Genomic DNA, 16387 nt, shown 5'->3' on the forward strand with positions numbered 1-16387 from the left:
TCTCTGAGAAGAAAATAAACAAAAGAAACTGAAAGACTAAATCTGGTATTGAGCTATCATTGCTGGAGTTGGAACAAAATCTCTATGGGCCTTCCCCAAAATATTGCAAAATACTGTAATTATGAAAATGCAGCAAAGGATCAATAGTGAGGATCTGAAGTCAATTTATGCAAGAAGTTATTCAGTTTGGATTCAATGTATAATTATGAAGTGTCAAACCCCAAACATTTATCCTCAAATTGTGATCAATCAAATAATTATTCCTACTGAATTGTATGCAACTCTTTGTCTGGTACAGACCAGTTTTGCCCATCGTCTGCCAGTTTTTCCCACTAGCTTATTTATGCGATGAAATTGAAGTGTTTAAAGGGACATCATTCCACTTCTGCGGTAGCCGTTCCAGCATCAAGTGATCCAATTAGGGGGTGAGAAAGAAATACTATACAGTCAGTCACTTCCTCTTATTTTTAAATCTTGATTGTCTACAGTTAGACTCATAGAGCTCTGTGATACACGATAAGGTACAGTCTGAATTTCAAGTGTAACGGAAAGTTGCTGTTTCTCCAAATTTCAGCAGGAATTACAGAGGAAGTAGTCCTGAACCTGCAGCAATCTGTAAATTTTAAAAGGAACAAAGACAAAGCTTAACTGAAACATGGTGGCCTGATATGAAATACATAGATTCAGAAGCTTACCTTGGACATCAAACTGATTTTACTTGGATACTGAGGGCATAGGCAGGCCAGGATATTTTTTGAAAATTATCTGTGCACCAGTAACAACAAGAGGAATAGATGCAGAAAAAATATCTCTAAGAGGAAAAAGAACAAAACCTTTTTTTGTTGTTCTTTTGCTTTAATTTTCATTCCTACTGAAAGAGGAAGATGATCTACAATCAATATACTTTGCTTGCTGTTTAATTGCGGGACAACACAAAGCACCGTTAACAAAATTAAGCAAAATTTAGCTGTTAAAGGGCAGAGTATGTTAGATATGTCTTATATTTTTTCGATGTCCTGAACTTTATTTGCTTGTACTAAAGTTTCGTAGAGATACAGAGATGTTCACTGAGGGAAGTCACCAGAGTCTGGCAATTTTGCTGCGTAGATTTATTTGTGTATCATAGTGTATTGTTTTGGCCTCTATTTTCCAAGCACTTTTCTTTCTTCCGATGAAGTCTTCAAGGTTTAGTAGGATGGCCCAATCATATCTGAGCTTGACAAAACGAAATACCTGAGATCACACTGTAACTGTAAGATTAAACCAGGACACACGAGAACACAGGAAGAAGAGCCATAAAAAAAAGAAGTAAAATATTAACATGCTCAAGACCAAAAAGAAAGGAAAAAAAACAAGTAGAAAAAAATGACAGCCTATAAAATGGTCAAGCTTCCCTAGAAGTGTCCCAGGACAGACAAGGTTTACTCCTTCAGAAAATAGAGGAGAGGCAGTAGCAACAGTTTTTCCTGTGTTTTGAGGATGGGGAGATGAAGAGAAGACAACATCATTTTACCTACTACTTCCATAGCACACACCTGTGATCATGTAGGAGTCATGCTGCCACACTGCTGCCCCTCCTCCTCTCATTCACAGTGTAGCCACATCTGCCCCATCCATTTCCTCTTATTCTTAGTGAAACAGATCACTTTACAGCTCTTCTTTCTGTACTTTTTTTGTTGTTGTTGTTATCAACTTTACATACCTGTCTCAAAATTGATACTGCAGACATGATTTTAGAGGAACTGTTGAGTCCACTGCTAGAGTTTCAGTGATTGTAGATCTTATTATAGCTTTGTCAAGTCTATCTGAATTCAAGGATTCATGTTTTAACTGATCTAACAACATTCTGGTACCCTGTCTTAATTTTCTCATTTTTAATCAGTAAATAAATAAATTCTTTACAATATCTTTAATAATCAAATTCATAATAAAAAAGACAGGAGGAGTCAAGCTGCTGTCTGCTTTTAGAAACAAATCTGTCTTTGATTGTTGTACAAATTTTGCTCCAGCTTGTGCTCCTAGCTTCTATGAATATGCTATTTCTATTGCAATTAGTTCTTGTCAAACTTCAGCAGATAAAAAGTCCTGGTTTTAATCTAAGTAGTTCTCACTGTTATTAGGTGGATGAATAAAGAGAAATGTTCTTTCTGCTTGCTCTCTGTTACAGGAATATACACTTACTCGAGTTTTCAGATTCCAACGTCTATAAACAAAGACCTCTATGCTTACAAAAGCAACAAAAGGAAAAAAAAAGATGCAGAAATCAGGTCCAGTAATTCCAGTCAATAGACAGGACATCATTAATTTCTGAATATTTAGTATTAGCTCGCATCTGGCAGAAAAAAAAAAAAAAAACTAAATTAAAAAAATAAAAAACAAAACCCGAACAGTTCAGTTTTCACAATGTTTTGTGTTGCACCTCATTTTGCATATTTCTTTGTGACATGCCTGGTGTTCTGTCTCAGTAAACAGAACATCCTGAAAGTAACATTTTGACTTTTGCTTGGATCAGGAAAGCAGAATCATGGTGCACATATTACTGATGTAATGTGTGCTACTGATGTAACATGTTGAGTTTGGCTCTGTTTGATACAATTTTGCCTAAATGTTATTTTCACGAAACTTCTCCTGCTGATAAAGAATATTGCACTGTCTTAGTTTCAGATAAAGCCATCTTAATATCAAGTGTTTATTATAAACAATATAGCAAAGATGAAAATATAAATAACTTGCCAGCTTCTGATACCTCACTGTTAATACTTGTTGTGTATCTGCAAGTAATGCCAACTTATGTTATGCGTTAATTGAAGTCCTTCTATTCTATCATAATCTCTTTTTAGATACTTTAAATACATTAATCTGTGTAGATATAAAAGTAACACGTTATATGATGAAATGGGGGATATAGTGCTGAGCATCAGCACTGGAGACGGCCACAAGCTCACGTAATTAGACTTCCTGTGCAACTGAGGGAGAAAATAAAAACAGCTGTAGTCATTTAGTCACAACATATAGTCTAAACAGTTCACTTTTATACTTCTGTGTTTAACAGTATTCTTAAGGTTTTTCTCACAAATCACAGCATAGCTGAGATTGGAAATGGTCTCATGACATCATGTAGTCCAACCTCTGCCCCGCTCAAAGCAGAGTTAACTAGAGCAGGTTGCCCAGGACTTTGCCCAGTCAGGTTTTGAGTATATCTAAAGATGGAGACTTCACAGCCTGAGAAAACCATTCCAACATTGCACCACCATCACAGTAATTTTGGGGGTTTTTTGCTTAAGTGAAATTTTCTTTGTTTCAGTTTGTGCCCATTGCCTCTTGTCCTGTCACTGGATACTACTGAAAAGAGCCTGACTCTGTCTTCTTGATTTCCCCCATCAGGTATTTATACACATTGGTAAGGTCCCCCTTGAGCCTTCTCTTCCCGAGGCTGAACAGTCCCAGCTCTCTCAGCTTTTTCTTATAGGAGAGATGCTCCATTCTCTTCATCATCTTCATTGTTCTTCACCATTTCTGAAATGCTTCTCCTCAACTCTGCTTAAGAAAGCTGGCTCCAGGAAACTGAAATTAATCAGATGTTAGAAGGCAGAGGATCCGTCTTGACTGCACTGTATCATCTCAGACTGCAGTAAAGTGGATGCTGTGACACTGCCAAGCCATTGACAGATAATACAACTTTATTCAGAGTTCAGAAAATATTTGGAAAATTTAGACACACCTCAGCTTTAAATGAAGTTTGTCTTTTTCAGGGACACAACTGAGGTTTTGTCAATGATTTTCACGTCTTTTTTGTAGCACTTTTCCTGGGAGAAGAAGAACATAGGAGAGGAAGGAAAACTGTTGTCTCCAGCATGGGCAGCAGTTTCAGAAAGCACGAAACCAGCTGCTGTGGTTTCCAGTAATTTTCAGCTAGTGCAAATGTTTAAAAAGTGCAATGAAGTAAAATAAATTCTGCTGAAAGGGAAGAATCCTGGCATCACTGGGCTGTACAAGAATGTGTTGGCTCACTACCCAATGTAGTCATGAAATAGACTTGTTTTTGCACATGACAACCATCACATCTGGGTTTTAGGATCAGGGAGAGCCAAAAATACACTTTTGAACACTTTTGTGTCCCCACTTAAAATCCCCTATTTTTAAACAAATGGGCCACTCAGAGTTTTGTTTTTCCTTTTTACTAAGCCAGGTGGCTTTCCTCTGGTCACTGGTTATAAATCTCACAACATTTCACAGTTGCCCTCACCTTCAGCTCCTCCTACTTGGAGATGGAAGCTACAGGAGAGCTCATTTTCTCTAACATATCAGAGGAATATTATTTTAACTCTATTTTAACTCCTTAGAAGGTGGCTTGGTTGCCTGGTTCTGTTACTAGCACTTTTTGATCTTGCATATTAACACACAAATATTGAATTACTACACATTATACTGGGAAGAACTAATTTTCTGAAATTTAAAGAGTATTTTTTTCTGACACCCATAACAGTAAATTTAAAGCAATCTATGGCAAAAACTTCCATATTTTATATTAAAACTAAGGGATTGATACTTTTGTTTGATTCACGTATAACTTTTTGCTTTTTCAGAAATTAGAAGAATATTTATTTCAATAACATTTCCCTCAGTTCGTTGGATGATGTATCAATAACTGATGCTTTGGTGTCAATTTGATGACAATGACTCAGATAGAACTAGTTAAGAGTAATTGTGGCTCTAGATCTTCTGAAATGGTTAGATGGAAGAAAGATTCCCCACATTAAATTAATTACTATAAATTACTGTGTCAGTATTGCCTATAATTTATACAGTAAATCGGCGAAGAATTCCAGAAAAAGCTTATTCTACATAATCACACAATTTTTCATCATATGCCTGTGCAAATAGTTACAAACAAAGCTTAGTTTGTACTCCTTGTTCCATTACTGTAGTGAAAATTACAGTCTAAAGTTGGCCCTGGTGAGCTCAGTCTGGGCAAACTGGACATTGAATTATCTTTACCCACACACCTACACAGGTCAAGCTACCCAGCAGTTAATTTACTCATATATATTCCAATTAATAACCTTTTCGGGGCAGTTTGTCAGAAGCATTCAATATTTGATACCTGCACTGCTACCTTCAATGGTACAAAGCACTTTTCAGTTCCTTCAGCACAAACTGTTTGGCTGGGGTGTTGAAACACATTCAGCCAGTTATTACTGCAGAATATTGAAGTAATCATAAGCGTAGCTGTATTTTATATCTACATCAGAAATGTTCATGATCACAAGAATTAGTCCTAAACAGTCAATTACACCTGGGTATATAATGATAAATATTTCAGCCAAGATAGCTTATTGTGCTGTTGAACAAACTGTGTTGTGGTAGGTTGAAATATATTTTAATTCAAAAATTACCATTTCAGAACCTTAATTTTAAAACAATTTTTCATTCTTACTTAATGGTCACTTATTTGAGGATCAACAAATACTCCTGTCAATAATCATTTCCTATAACCGTCATGGAAGACAAACATAAGGTGATACGGTGAAATAAGCTAAAAGGGAAGTTAAATGGCCAAAGCAGATTTATTCCAGCATAATTTTACTTCGCTACTTCTGTAGCATAGCTTTCAACTGTGGTGACTAGATAAAGCTGGATTTGCCTTGAGTTTACATATTCGGAAAATAATACTATAACTTCCCTGCAAGCATTCTTATCCCTTCCTCGTGTGGCACGAACCTGTAGAGTATTAGCATGGATCCCTTTTGTTTGTCTCATTTGCAGTTTTCTTCACATTCTCTCTCATGCTAGCATAGTTTCTTCAAGGCCAGCCACACGGAAGCTGTGCTCCTGAATACAGAGATTCCTAAATCATCGTGATCTCATCCTGTGTATGTGTCACTACATGCACATCACGCTTCTTCTGCTAGCCTTCATGAAGGAATGTAAAACTCACACCAACCTTAAGAAACAACAAAAGCCACATATTTGAATTGACTTAAAAGAACTGTGCAAAAATTTAAAGACAATGTGGGATTACAACCAATAACTTTTTTAAAACTTTCTTTGACCCGCTGACTGCCTCATTTTCCCATTGGTGCAATGACTTAAGAATACTCAGTCTCTTCCAGGTCTGGATCTTCATATGTCGTAGAATCATGGAATCAGAATGATATGGGTTGGAAGGGCCTCAAAGATCATCTAGTTCCAACCCCCCCTGTCATAGGCAGGAAATCCTCCACTACAGCAGGGTGCCAAAGCCTCATCCAACCTGGGCCTTCAACACTTCCAGGGATGGGGCATCCACAACTTCTCTGGGCAACCTGTTCCAGTACCTCACCACCCTCTGAGTGAAAGATTTCTTCCTTATATCCAATCTAAATCTCCCTCTTTCAGTTTAAATCCAATTGCTCCTTGTCCTATCAGTACACGCCCTTGTAAAAAGTCCCTCTCCAGCTTTCCTGTAGGCCCCCTTTAAGTACTGGAAGGCTGCTATTAAGATCACATCGGAGCCTTCTCTTCTCCGGCTGAAACAGCCCCAACTTCTCAGCCTGTCTTATAGGAGAGGTGCTCCAGCCCTCGGATATCTTCGCGGCCCTCCTCTTGGACCCACTCCAGAAGCTCCATGTCCTTATTGTGTTGGGGACTCCAGAGCTGAACACAGTATTCAGGTGGGGTCTCACGAGAGCAGAGTAGAGGGGCAGATCACCCTCCCTCAACCTGCTGGCCACATTCTTTTGATGCAGCCCAGAATACGGTTGGCTTCTGCGCTGCCAGTGCACATTGCCAGCTCATGTTGAGCTTCTCATCCACCACACCTCCCAAGTCCTTTTCCCTCAGGGCTGCTCTCAATCCATTCTCCGCCCCAGCCTTGTGCTTGGGATTGCCCCAACCCACGTGCACTTGGCCGTGTTGAACTCATGAGGTTCTCACAGGCCCACCTCTCCAGCCTGTCAAGGTCCCTCTGGATGGCATCCCTTCCCTCCAGCGGTGTCCACAACACCACACAACTTGGTGTCATCGGCGAACATTGCTGAGGGTGCACTCAATCCCACTGTCCGTGTCACCTACAAAGATAGCAATAGCACTGGCCCCAGTACCGACCCCTAAAAGCAGCGCCCCGTAGTCGGCAGGATTCGAACCTGCGCGAGGGAGACCCCAATGGATTTCTAGTCCATCGCCTTAACCACTCGGCCACGACTACCGCGTCGTGGATATGTCAAGTATCATGAATCTTTCTAGGATTTTATTCCTTTGGGCTTTACTGGGTTATCAAGTTCTCATTAAATAATTGTTTGTTGCATTTTTATTGGCAATATATGTGGGAATCTGTAAGGAGGACAGATTTTTCTTTTGTTTCAGAAAGCCGGGCATAAAACAGATAATGCTCAGCACTCATCTTAATTCTGTATTTCAAAATTTTCCATAGAGCTTGTTCAAGGACTGAAAGCATTAAATAAATATGGATTTAAATCAGTTAGATTTTTGCCACATACAGTATATTCTTTAAAGTTATAACCAATTTAAAGTGTTGCTCCCTGGGTGGGAGGAGGGTGGGATGAGAAATTTGGCAAGCAACTACTCGTTCCATATTTCATTCTTATGTCCAAGGGCTTCATAATCCATATGTTAGCTACAGGAAATTAAAAAAATAGATTACTAGGCCTGTCAAAACCTTGTTTGATTATTATTTGTGTAAATATATGCTTGCAAAAAGCTCAGTAAGAAGGAATTTTATATTTAACAGATTTTAACATCTCATACATTGCACTTCAAATCCTTTCATGTAATTATAATTAGATATCTGGAAATATGTACCCAGATTGGATTTACTAGTTGTAACATTATTGTCCAGATAGGCCTCCATAAACACTTCAGTAGGAAAAATATGTATTTTTTTCATTTCCACAACATGCATATTTTGAAGCTTAAAGAAAGGAAACTCAATCACCTGATTTTCAATGCCTGCACATTTTCACCTTTGAGAAGTTTCTTTCAATTTATATGCCTAAATTTATATTTAGAAACCTAACTTCACAATACTGTATGTGAAAACATTGACAAAAATTTCTGTTTCTGTGTTTTATCAGAGAAATGAAGTCTAATTCTTATTCAAGAAAATAACATTGGATGATTTTCAGAAAATTATGTTAACGTCAATATTAAAAAAATGTACTTTTAATTAAAAGCAACCATAAGAACTAGAAAATATTGATAAGTCTGAATAGATCTTGTTGCCAAAAAGTCCTGTAAGTTTTTAATCAGTTTGAATCTAGCTGATGCCAGTACAAGTCCAAAGTCTTTTGATGGAATTTCAGCATCTTTCCCATAAAATCTGTAACATCAGTCATATTCCTCACAGTCAGAGCCAACTGTCTGTGAACATGGCTACTCTGCATGTTTTTTTCTGGCCTCTTTCTGCAGGCTTGAAGCAGTTTAGCTCTCTAGTGCCATTAAACGTAACATCTCAACAAAGAGTGACGAGCACCGTCATACAGAAATTAACTCTAGTGTCTAACTTGGAGATTAGAATACTGTGAACGTATGTATCTGCAAATGGTAATTTATTAATTAATCTTGATTCTCACTATTAGCACATGTAGGCCATAATTACTTCTATTTTTCAATGCTTAATATGAGTTCATCTTTGAGCCTTAAACTGGTACTGATACCAATGTTAAGCACTAGATAAATAACAAAGATTTTGCATGTGCAAGTGCCAAAACTCAATTAAAAGTCTGGCAGCTTTTTAATCAATTCTTAAATCATGTCTAAAGTAAAATGACGTACGTAAATGTCACATTAGAACTGCTTTGTAATGTGTGATACACTACCTAAGAAAGCAACCAAACTAAGGGGATAATGCACATTTTTTTATTATTTAAACATCTGTAGCAGAATAGATGTTCCTCATCCCCACCAATGCCTTGGCTTAAGAGAAAAGTCTAAATTAAAATCACTTTAATTGCTCAAAAACAAAAAGCAAAGAAGGAATTTGAAAATGACAACTGCTGAACAACACTAATTTCAAATGCTTTGCTGGCTCCAAAATAGTGGAACGCATTTCAAACTTTCCAAGATATTCCACTTGGGACAATGAATGAATTAGAGAAATTTTCCACAAAAGGAAATTTTAGGAAAACCATCTATAACAGAGGCTGTAAGGGAGAACTGAACCATCTTGTCAGCTGTGAACTACAGTATTGCTGAAACCATTATACGTGAAAAGTCTGCTAATCAGATGGTAAAACCAGTACAGCATGAAGAAACAGATATTTGGTATAGCATACCTTGCCATACTGTTAATTTTCCAGAATCTCTAGTCCCTTCTCTTGAGACTCAGCAAAGAATGTAATGCATCTTCTCTCTTGAATTTTAGTTTTGTTGCCAGAAGCAATCAATATGCCATTGTGCTGCTGTCAGTGCTTAAAGGTCTGAAAACTTGGATAGCAAAATTCACAGAGAACATAAGTGCTGTACAAACTTAATCAGACAATGAAACTGGAAATGACAGAAATCTAGGATTCTGAACAATATTTTTGGTTGTTACTACACTGAAGTGGAAAAATAGAGATCACATATGCTCATTGAGTTGCATGGGGTTTAAATTTTAAGGTTCCTAGGTATGTTATTTATGGTCTGAGTCAACGTACAGCGTGTATCTTTAAATCCTAAAGTAAGATAATGCACTTAACAATCTTCCAGCTTTCCAGTTCATGGCATGGATATTTTGGACTGTTTGGCTTCTGTAGATGGTGCTTCTGGGATGACTGCAATAAATTACAATCATGTTTGAAATAGTTGGTAACAACTTACAAATAGAATTTGAAATCTTCCTGTACAGATGCAGTTACTGAGTTCACCAGGCAGTTTTCTGACATGCAGAAATTGAAGAAGATTATCACTAAATGTGACACATGGCTTCTTCAAAACATACTGGTGCTTACCTTGAGACACTATACAGATATATCTTGCTAACCTTAGGTATATGTAACCTTTCAAACCGTCTTCTGCACTTGTACAGAAATGAAATTGATATAATTCATTTTATAATCCATGCCATTGACCATCATATTTTTCTGGCAACTAAATTCTGAATAGCCTACGATCCATATTCCTTATCCACTGATTTAAAAACACATATGTTAACAGCAAATGCACTTCTGTGCATCACAAAGTCAATAGTTCTGAATTTTATTTATAAAAGCAATATTAATTGAAGTTTTATAATTCCACACCTTTTAGTATGAACAGATGAGAGGCAGCAAGCTGGAATGAGAAAGGAAAATTTCCCGAAGTAGTAGATAATTATTAAACATCAACAAACAATCTCTTCCCTGCATGTAAGTACATAAACAATAATGTAGCAATTCTAAAATAAAAAGGGAGGGCTTGCAAGCTTTAGGGTAAAATTTGTAGCAAAGCTACTGGCTATAGCCAATAATGCCTCCCAGTCAAGTTATCACCTATGTGTCATGAAAACAGGCTGACAAGGAAGATCAAGTGGCCAGATCCCGTGCAAAAGCTAAAAGATCTTTCTAATTAATTCCCAAAGAAACTCAATTTGAGTGCCAAAAGCCTTCTCTGTATGGGCCAGCAAAACATATAGATTTCTCTCTTTTTTTTTCATTATTACCCTTTTGGGTTGCTTATACACAAAGAATCGATCTGTCTTCTGCCCATTAATTTCAACTCTGTCCCAAACTGCCATGTAAAACTGCTGTGTGCTATTAGACAGTTGTTTTTCAGCTGGCAGAAGTAAAATGACCCCTAGGTGTTTTCTTTTCATATATGGACTTTGCTTTTACAAAGCCTGCATAAGCCAACTTACCTGGACCCCTAAAACTGAAGTAGGGCATCTCTCTGTCAGAACAAAACATAATTGCTAAAAAGATGTATTGGTGTCTGTAAAAATGAATATCTCACAAATTGAAACAAAACCAAGGATCTCTGTAGAAGCAAAAGATTAGACTTCACCAACAAGTACAGAAGATGATCTGCATGTAGTGTCAGAGCTGCTGAGTGAAATGGTACCATCAAAACCCAGCTAAGATAGAAATGTCCACTGCTTTACCTCTCAGCATGAACATGTAAAATTTAGTTCGTTCCAGAAGCTTGTAGTCTAGATCATGTGCTTGGGATGGAGCTGGGCAAGGACTTTGGATTTCAAAAGAGTAGGATGATTATTTATCCATATATATCTTACTGCTAAAACCGACATTTGGTTTATGAATATAGAGAGAGAACTGAATGCTCTTTCTGTGGGATTACATGAATGTTCGGGGTTTTTTGTTGTTTTCTGCGTTAGGTGCTGCCCTGGCACCCTTGAACATCAGTATATAGGCAGTAACGTATGACAGCAGTTTCTCACAACGGTGCTCTACACACGTGAATGGTTTGGGTTGGAGGGGTTTTTTTATGGAATAGGAGATATGAAAAGCATTACTCTCAGTCAGCCATATTTTAATGCCCTGTTTTCTAGTTTGCCTTTTAAGCAGGCTCCTCAGGGCATCAAATACTGTGGTGTCAGTTATTGTTCCACAATCAAACGACATTTTAAAATTAAAAATTAATATTAATAAGAGAGAATCCCAAAACAGTACTCTGTAAATCTTCTGACTGGGAAAGCAAGATCCACAGAAAGTCTTTACCTTTTATTTAAATTATACCCAGAAAATTCCTATGGCATTTTTATTTTAAATGTAATTGCTTATATAAGCAAAGAGTTGGAAGCCTGGCTGTCACTTAATATTCCTCTAGGTGGATCTATAATGCATTTTTCTCAGCAGGGCAAATAATACAGCATAGATACATGAGCTAGTCTGCTTTTATGTCCCAAGCTAGCAAGACTACTCAAAGCAGCCACCGCCAACTTCCTCAAAAAGAAGCTAAAGCAAATTTATTCTGTAAAATAATACTGAAGAGCCATCTTTGAGATCATTAACATAAGAGGCAGAAAGTGAACATTCCAATATTAAAATGTTACTTAATGTTTACAATGTGGTTTACCTTCATGGACATGGGAAGAGAAGAGGGCAGTGGATAACTCCAGCAGGCAATATCCTTCCCCATCTTCAGGCTCTCCTGTAATCCCTTCCAGTGCTTATATGTCAAGTTTTTGATTTTGCTGGAGAGAGGGGAGGTGAATGGAAGGCTGGAAGGGGCTCTGCTTGTCGAGATGAAAATGGGAAAAAATAAAACAGACCCGAGTATGATACCGAAACTTCATCCGTTTTGCAGGTGCTGAAATAGAGCCAGCGATCCTGCTCAGGCCATAAAGCAGTTCACCAGCAAAGCAGCCATTAGAGCCCTGATGTTCGATGCATCAGCTCAGCACCAAAGTCCCGCAGTCACAAGAGCTCAAGTTGTCACCTAGCCGCCAAGATAAAAACTGACTTTCAAGTCAGGCCTCAAAACTGTCAACTTTGGACAATCGCTTGGCATTCAGCTTCCCAAAGCCTGTGCTGTGCAGCAGACTGTGACGACCACACGCCAGCCCATGGACATGCAGCCTGCAAGGAGCAGTGGAACTGGACAGGGAGGGCACACATCTACAGCAGGAGCCAAAGATGATGCAAGGCAACAGCTCTCCAGGTGAACACCTACCTAGAATAATCAGTACAACACTGAGATGGCCTAATGGTTACCAGAGCAAGTGATGAGCATGATGCAAAAGTAGTGAGAACATAGGAAGTGGCCAGGGAGTAAGGCCCAGAGCTAATAAAGTGTCAGATGTTAACACATCAGTATGCACATTTGCATATAGTCCAGACACCCTTTATGCTTCATCTCCAAATGCAATGAAAATACTCTTAAAGCACTGTATCCCAAACTACCTTAGGTCAACATCATGTATTACATACACAGCAACATTTCTGAGGGCAGTTGCTGAAACTGGTGTAATAGTTTATCGATTCACATGCAGATAATTCAACCAAATCCATCAAAGTGTAGTCGCTTGTCTGCTTTTCTGCTTAGTGAGTACCATAGATGATTCAAAGGTCGTTTATCACCCTCAGAGTAGCTGGTTACTCCTGGTTTATGATTTTCCTGAAGATGTTTTGGCTAGTCACTTGGAGTGCATACTACTAGCCAACATAGATGCTAGTACTGATTTTACTGTGGGCACAACAATAAATACAAACTTTTTTCAACAGCTCCTGTTGCGTATGTGCATCGGTGAAATAACATCTTGACATATCCCACAAGTGACATTTACATATTCATTTCATCAAAGCACAGTAAATGCATACCACTTACTTCCCTGAAAATGATAGGGATCCCACCAAGGAAGTTTGATGTGTTGCTTATCAACATCCTGAATTGCAGCATAGTTAACTGTGTCTTTACTTTCCTGAAGTGTTGCATGTTGTACTTCTCCGGTGTGAAATGTCGCAGGTTGTAGGCTATAAAGACATTTCAAGGATACATTTGCTATATTAAAATTTAAAAATTAGGCTGCAGTACACAGTCATACCACTTAAACATCCAACCCATGCTTATATCTGCAGACATATTCACATTCTTGTCTAAAATATTTAAAGTTTATCGACTATATTTCAAACTTGACAGAGGGTTACTGATCTTAGAGGTAATCAGCTCATTGATCCAGCTGGAATAACACCGCACACACGCACAAATGAATTAGATTTCAAATTCACTTTGAGGCCATATAATTGCAACATGTAGTTGTAAGTGAGAAAAGAAACCAGAGCTGCCTCTTTTGGCATGCTTTGCAGTTAGAACATTTGAGGCATAATGTGAATCTGTGTCTCAGTTAAGAAGTCAATCAAGAGACAGAATCTGTAGGAAATCTGGCTCATTGTTCATTAGCTGCTCACAGAACTGCTTGTTTACACTGAACACATATTGCAGGCATCAGAAGTATTTGCAGCAACTCGTCTGTTTCCAAAAGCTGAGGATCTGCTGTGACTGCACCACCCTTCCCTTCCTCCATCGTGTGCTCATAAATGCATCTGCACCCTTGTACGTTTAGCTCCAAGTGATCCATGTAGAATATATCCACAAAACAAGCAAGAGAGCAAACACAAAAGGGAAAGGCTAGAAGGGATTATAATCACTTGTATCTACTATAAATGGAATATATTAAGTCTGGATGCAAGTCTTATAGATAGCAAAATTCAAATGAAATTGATTTCATTATTTATGTTTGTAAATCTCCTAGCCATGGGGAATGAAGGAAAGATCTGGGTAAACAGTGACCATCTGTCTGTACAGCTCATTCAACTATCTTCTTTCTTGAATCAGAAGAGTCTATTACAGCTGGATTTTACATTTGAAAGGGGTAGGGAAATTCAAAGCCCAAAGAGGAATTTCAGTCCAGCAGTCTATTGCGTGCTCTGTCTGCTGCACCTTAAATGTAAGCTGTATAATATGTTTTAGAAAATAGCTGGCATATTAAATACTGCAGGTTTTAAATGCAGAAAGGAGGAGAATGTAAACATATAATCTGCTTACAGTCATTAAAATTCTTTTCCATTTATACTGAAAGGTCAGTCTGAAATACTCATTTTGATGAAGACTAGTGCTGTGCTGCAGCAAAGACAGAGGCCACGCCTGAGATCAGTGACCTATTGTGCTAGTCACTGTATAAACACATAGAAGAGTCAGTCCCTTCCTCGAGAGTTACCATGTAATTAGAGAGAAGGTAGGAGAAAGGGATTTTAATGTATGGGTTTTTTTACTCATACACATAAACAGATGTTGCGGGTTCCTCAAGGGGACTGCACGCATGCTAACCTTAAGAGTGTAGACTTGCTGAGGACTAAGTTCCATTTTGACTATGCTTAACTACTGGGCGAACACTTAGAAGTTTCAAGTTCGCATAAGAGCTAAGTCTGGCATCATTCCTTCCCATTTCCTAACTACAGTCTGTCTATACTTACCTATTTTGATCATTGATCCCAAAAGACTTTTCCTAGCATCGCACATTATTTAAGAATATACAAGCACCAAGTATCTGGTGCCTTTCAGAAATCTGAAGCAAAATGAAACTAGAATAATTTGTATTTTAACCAAACAGATATTAAGAAGATCAGGAATTTCTTGGATTCTAACAAAATACCATTACCAAACAGGCATTAACTATCTGCATTAGTTAGAAGTGATAAATCCTTTTTTGGCCCCCCTGTAAGGTGAGGAAATAAACAGAAAGGACTAAGTGCCAGGTCCACAAAGCTACTGAGCATTAAACTTTACACTGAAATATGCGAGAAGCTCCATACTTGTATGGGAGTTGCAACCCAAAAATGTTTGTGGACTTCGTCTGCAAAGTCATATAGTAAGGCAAGAGACTTAACTCCATCACTCTTTAGAAGAGTCCTCAGATTAGTACACCCTATTCCTATACTCAACCTCCACCTCTACAAGTACCAATAATATTTGTAGTCCACAGCCCATGTTGTTCACTCCCATGGAGCTCATTAAAGCAAAGTCTGAGTTCTGCTACATGGTCCTCAGAACTACTGTAGCCCAGTACCTTTTAGACAGTGATGTCAGTGTTTCAGGTATTTCTCAGTGCAAATTTTCTATATTGAATATTTAACATGTTTTTATTAGAGTGTACTAGGTTACACATTCATGTGTACTTCTGTAGTACTTAAAGGATGCATTTCACTGGAATCATGAGTGTCTTTTCTGCTCATTTGAGGATAGAGGGATTTTTGAATCATAGCTATGTACAGCAGCAACAGTGATCACTTAAGTCACCCATTTTGAATCACTGTAGCTTGTAGATCAGTGACATGATTTGAATGAAGAAACCAGAGATAGTTCAAGCTCATTACATAATCATATTCCTGAACTTGTCAGCTCATTTCATGTGATATGTATAACTGCAGCAAGAATGAGGATTTTTGTTACAATTGCTGTCCTGATACCTTTTATGATTAACATTAAATGCTTTTTGCACAACTTTATAGCTGCAGTATCAGAGATTTTCCAAGTGGACTTAAATCAGTCTCTTTCCAGTGTCTCATACTTTGTGACTTGCATTGCTAACTTACTCTTTCAGAGCTGGGAAAGAGAGACCTTTTCTTGGCACTCCCTCACTGAAGAGCTTGTCCTTCAGCAGCTTCCCTTGTGCAGAAACTAATGGTATTACGTAATATATCTCTGGTCATATCAAGGGTTAAGTAAGCTGCAGTACAGTCTTCAATCTGCAAGTTGTGTCTGGCTGCAGTCCCAGATTCAAGTCCCCAGAGGAGGCATCTACCATGCCCTCACACAGAAGAGGTGGTTTCCTTAGTAACTGTGGCCAAGGAAATGACAGGTAAGCTTATCCTGGGCTTCTGAGAAAGATAACCACCTCCCACGGCTGAAATATTCTCCCTCTGTGGTCAAGGGAGTGCTGGATAGGGACATGCTTATAAATCTCTCTGTCTCT

At 38.2% G+C, this 16387-nt stretch overlaps 1 non-coding gene across 1 annotated transcript; it reads right to left on the reverse strand.

The window, feature by feature from the left end:
* Positions 1-7103: 7103 nt before the first annotated feature.
* TRNAS-AGA (transfer RNA serine (anticodon AGA)) lies at positions 7104-7186 on the reverse strand. Its single transcript has one exon. It is a non-coding gene; the product is annotated as a tRNA-Ser (tRNA).
* Between the last annotated feature and the right edge of the window lie 9201 nt (positions 7187-16387).

The sequence above is a fragment of the Tauraco erythrolophus genome, chromosome 3 (assembly GCF_009769465.1).
Source record: "Tauraco erythrolophus isolate bTauEry1 chromosome 3, bTauEry1.pri, whole genome shotgun sequence".
In the NCBI taxonomy this organism is placed as follows: domain Eukaryota; kingdom Metazoa; phylum Chordata; class Aves; order Musophagiformes; family Musophagidae; genus Tauraco; species Tauraco erythrolophus.